This window comes from Osmerus eperlanus, unplaced genomic scaffold (assembly GCF_963692335.1).
Source record: "Osmerus eperlanus unplaced genomic scaffold, fOsmEpe2.1 SCAFFOLD_262, whole genome shotgun sequence".
NCBI classification, from domain to species: domain Eukaryota; kingdom Metazoa; phylum Chordata; class Actinopteri; order Osmeriformes; family Osmeridae; genus Osmerus; species Osmerus eperlanus.
In genome coordinates this window covers 5001-10000 of record NW_026911712.1, presented here as the reverse complement: position 1 = coordinate 10000, position 5000 = coordinate 5001, and positions in this window count along the sequence as shown.

The following is a 5000-nucleotide window of genomic DNA, read 5'->3' as shown; positions in this document are numbered from 1 at the left end:
ACACCCGCTGCCCCCCGTGCCAACTTGAATTTAGAAACCGTCCCCAGCGAAATCCCACGTTCGGGCGCAAAACTGCACGTTTGGAGCCACATTTTGTCTGAAGCTGGAAACCTGCATTCAAAGCTGGGAAAAGGTGCTCATTGACAGGCATCTCCACTTCGGGACCTCGTAGCACCTTCACCCGGGTGGCGTTGGAAAGGTCTGGGCGAGGGGAACACGGGGAGGTCAGGCTCGCCACGCGCACGCGCTTCCTCGCGAAACGGGAGCCCAAACAAAACTTTAAACGGACCCCACCGAGCTGGGGACGGCTTTTTCCGGGGAGATAACCGCGCACACCGCTGCCCCCCGTCCCAACTTGAATTTAGAAACCGTCCCCAGCGAAATCCCACGTTCGGGCGCAAAACTGCACGTTTGGAGCCACATTTTGTCTGAAGCTGGAAACCTGCATTCAAAGCTGGGAAAAGGTGCTCATTGACAGGCATCTCCACTTCGGGACCTCGTAGCACCTTCACCCGGGTGGCGTTGGAAAGGTCTGGGGCGAGGGGGACACGGGGAGGTCAGGCTCGCCACGCGCACCGCGCTTCCCCGCGAAACGGGAGCCCAAACAAAACTTTAAACGGACCCACCGAATTGGGGATCATCAATCCTGGGAAAATAACCACACACACCGCTGCCCCCCGTGCCAACTTGAATTTAGAAACCGTCCCAGCGAAATCCCACGTTCGGCGCGCAAAACTGCACGTTTGGAGCCACATTTTGTCTGAAGCTGGAAACCTGCATTCAAAGCTGGGAAAAGGTGCTCATTGACAGGCATCTCCACTTCGGGACCTCGTAGCACCTTCACCCGGGTGGCGTTGGAAAGGTCTGGGCGAGGGGGACACGGGGAGGTCAGGCTCGCCACGCGCACGCGCTTCCCCGCGAAACGGGAGCCCAAACAAAACTTTAAACGGACCCACCGAATTGGGGATCATCAATCCTGGGAAAATAACCACACACACCGCTGCCCCCCGTGCCAACTTGAATTTAGAAACCGTCCCCAGCGAAATCCCACGTTCGGCGCGCAAAACTGCACGTTTGGAGCCACATTTTGTCTGAAGCTGGAAACCTGCATTCAAAGCTGGGAAAAGGTGCTCATTGACAGGCATCTCCACTTCGGGACCTCGTAGCACCTTCACCCGGGTGGCGTTGGAAAGGTCTGGGCGAGGGGAACACGGGGAGGTCAGGCTCGCCACGCGCACGCGCTTCCTCGCGAAACGGGAGCCCAAACAAAACTTTAAACGGACCCACCGAGCTGGGGACGGCTTTTTCCGGGGAGATAACCGCGCACACCGCTGCCCCCCCGTCCCAACTTGAATTTAGAAACCGTCCCCAGCGAAATCCCACGTTCGGCCAGCGCAAAACTGCACGTTTGGAGCCACATTTTGTCTGAAGCTGGAAACCTGCATTCAAAGCTGGGAAAAGGTGCTCATTGACAGGCATCTCCACTTCGGGACCTCGTAGCACCTTCACCCGGGTGGCGTTGGAAAGGTCTGGGCGAGGGGAACACGGGGAGGTCAGGCTCGCCACGCGCACGCGCTTCCTCGCGAAACGGGAGCCCAAACAAAACTTTAAACGGACCCACCGAATTGGGGATCATCAATCCTGGGAAAATAACCACACACACCGCTGCCCCCCGTGCCAACTTGAATTTAGAAACCGTCCCCAGCGAAATCCCACGTTCGGGCGCAAAACTGCACGTTTGGAGCCACATTTTGTCTGAAGCTGGAAACCTGCATTCAAAGCTGGGAAAAGGTGCTCATTGACAGGCATCTCCACTTCGGGACCTCGTAGCACCTTCACCCGGGTGGCGTTGGAAAGGTCTGGGCGAGGGGGACACGGGGAGGTCAGGCTCGCCACGCGCACGCGCTTCCCCGCGAAACGGGAGCCCAAACAAAACTTTAAACGGACCCACCGAATTGGGGATCATCAATCCTGGGAAAATAACCACACACACCGCTGCCCCCCGTGCCAACTTGAATTTAGAAACCGTCCCCAGCGAAATCCCACGTTCGGGCGCAAAACTGCACGTTTGGAGCCACATTTTGTCTGAAGCTGGAAACCTGCATTCAAAGCTGGGAAAAGGTGCTCATTGACAGGCATCTCCACTTCGGGACCTCGTAGCACCTTCACCCGGGTGGCGTTGGAAAGGTCTGGGCGAGGGGAACACGGGGAGGTCAGGCTCGCCACGCGCACGCGCTTCCTCGCGAAACGGGAGCCCAAACAAAACTTTAAACGGACCCACCGAGCTGGGGACGGCTTTTTCCGGGGAGATAACCGCGCACACCGCTGCCCCCCGTCCCAACTTGAATTTAGAAACCGTCCCCAGCGAAATCCCACGTTCGGGCGCAAAACTGCACGTTTGGAGCCACATTTTGTCTGAAGCTGGAAACCTGCATTCAAAGCTGGGAAAAGGTGCTCATTGACAGGCATCTCCACTTCGGGACCTCGTAGCACCTTCACCCGGGTGGCGTTGGAAAGGTCTGGGCGAGGGGGACACGGGGAGGTCAGGCTCGCCACGCGCACGCGCTTCCCCGCGAAACGGGAGCCCAAACAAAACTTTAAACGGACCCACCGAATTGGGGATCATCAATCCTGGGAAAATAACCACACACACCGCTGCCCCCCGTGCCAACTTGAATTTAGAAACCGTCCCCAGCGAAATCCCACGTTCGGGCGCAAAACTGCACGTTTGGAGCCACATTTTGTCTGAAGCTGGAAACCTGCATTCAAAGCTGGGAAAAGGTGCTCATTGACAGGCATCTCCACTTCGGGACCTCGTAGCACCTTCACCCGGGTGGCGTTGGAAAGGTCTGGGCGAGGGGAACACGGGGAGGTCAGGCTCGCCACGCGCACGCGCTTCCTCGCGAAACGGGAGCCCAAACAAAACTTTAAACGGACCCACCGAATTGGGGATCATCAATCCTGGGAAAATAACCACACACACCGCTGCCCCCCGTGCCAACTTGAATTTAGAAACCGTCCCCAGCGAAATCCCACGTTCGGGCGCAAAACTGCACGTTTGGAGCCACATTTTGTCTGAAGCTGGAAACCTGCATTCAAAGCTGGGAAAAGGTGCTCATTGACAGGCATCTCCACTTCGGGACCTCGTAGCACCTTCACCCGGGTGGCGTTGGAAAGGTCTGGGCGAGGGGAACACGGGGAGGTCAGGCTCGCCACGCGCACGCGCTTCCTCGCGAAACGGGAGCCCAAACAAAACTTTAAACGGACCCACCGAGCTGGGGACGGCTTTTTCCGGGGAGATAACCGCGCACACACCGCTGCCCCCCGTCCCAACTTGAATTTAGAAACCGTCCCCAGCGAAATCCCACGTTCGGGCGCAAAACTGCACGTTTGGAGCCACATTTTGTCTGAAGCTGGAAACCTGCATTCAAAGCTGGGAAAAGGTGCTCATTGACAGGCATCTCCACTTCGGGACCTCGTAGCACCTTCACCCGGGTGGCGTTGGAAAGGTCTGGGCGAGGGGAACACGGGGAGGTCAGGCTCGCCACGCGCACGCGCTTCCTCGCGAAACGGGAGCCCAAACAAAACTTTAAACGGACCCACCGAATTGGGGATCATCAATCCTGGGAAAATAACCACACACACCGCTGCCCCCCGTGCCAACTTGAATTTAGAAACCGTCCCCAGCGAAATCCCACGTTCGGGCGCAAAACTGCACGTTTGGAGCCACATTTTGTCTGAAGCTGGAAACCTGCATTCAAAGCTGGGAAAAGGTGCTCATTGACAGGCATCTCCACTTCGGGACCTCGTAGCACCTTCACCCGGGTGGCGTTGGAAAGGTCTGGGCGAGGGGGACACGGGGAGGTCAGGCTCGCCACGCGCACGCGCTTCCCCGCGAAACGGGAGCCCAAACAAAACTTTAAACGGACCCACCGAATTGGGGATCATCAATCCTGGGAAAATAACCACACACACCGCTGCCCCCCGTGCCAACTTGAATTTAGAAACCGTCCCCAGCGAAATCCCACGTTCGGGCGCAAAACTGCACGTTTGGAGCCACATTTTGTCTGAAGCTGGAAACCTGCATTCAAAGCTGGGAAAAGGTGCTCATTGACAGGCATCTCCACTTCGGGACCTCGTAGCACCTTCACCCGGGTGGCGTTGGAAAGGTCTGGGCGAGGGGAACACGGGGAGGTCAGGCTCGCCACGCGCACGCGCTTCCTCGCGAAACGGGAGCCCAAACAAAACTTTAAACGGACCCACCGAGCTGGGGACGGCTTTTTCCGGGGAGATAACCGCGCACACCGCTGCCCCCCGTCCCAACTTGAATTTAGAAACCGTCCCCAGCGAAATCCCACGTTCGGGCGCAAAACTGCACGTTTGGAGCCACATTTTGTCTGAAGCTGGAAACCTGCATTCAAAGCTGGGAAAAGGTGCTCATTGACAGGCATCTCCACTTCGGGACCTCGTAGCACCTTCACCCGGGTGGCGTTGGAAAGGTCTGGGCGAGGGGGACACGGGGAGGTCAGGCTCGCCACGCGCACGCGCTTCCCCGCGAAACGGGAGCCCAAACAAAACTTTAAACGGACCCACCGAATTGGGGATCATCAATCCTGGGAAAATAACCACACACACCGCTGCCCCCCGTGCCAACTTGAATTTAGAAACCGTCCCCAGCGAAATCCCACGTTCGGGCGCAAAACTGCACGTTTGGAGCCACATTTTGTCTGAAGCTGGAAACCTGCATTCAAAGCTGGGAAAAGGTGCTCATTGACAGGCATCTCCACTTCGGGACCTCGTAGCACCTTCACCCGGGTGGCGTTGGAAAGGTCTGGGCGAGGGGAACACGGGGAGGTCAGGCTCGCCACGCGCACGCGCTTCCTCGCGAAACGGGAGCCCAAACAAAACTTTAAACGGACCCACCGAGCTGGGGACGGCTTTTTCCGGGGAGATAACCGCGCACACCGCTGCCCCCCGTCCCAACTTGAATTTAGAAACCG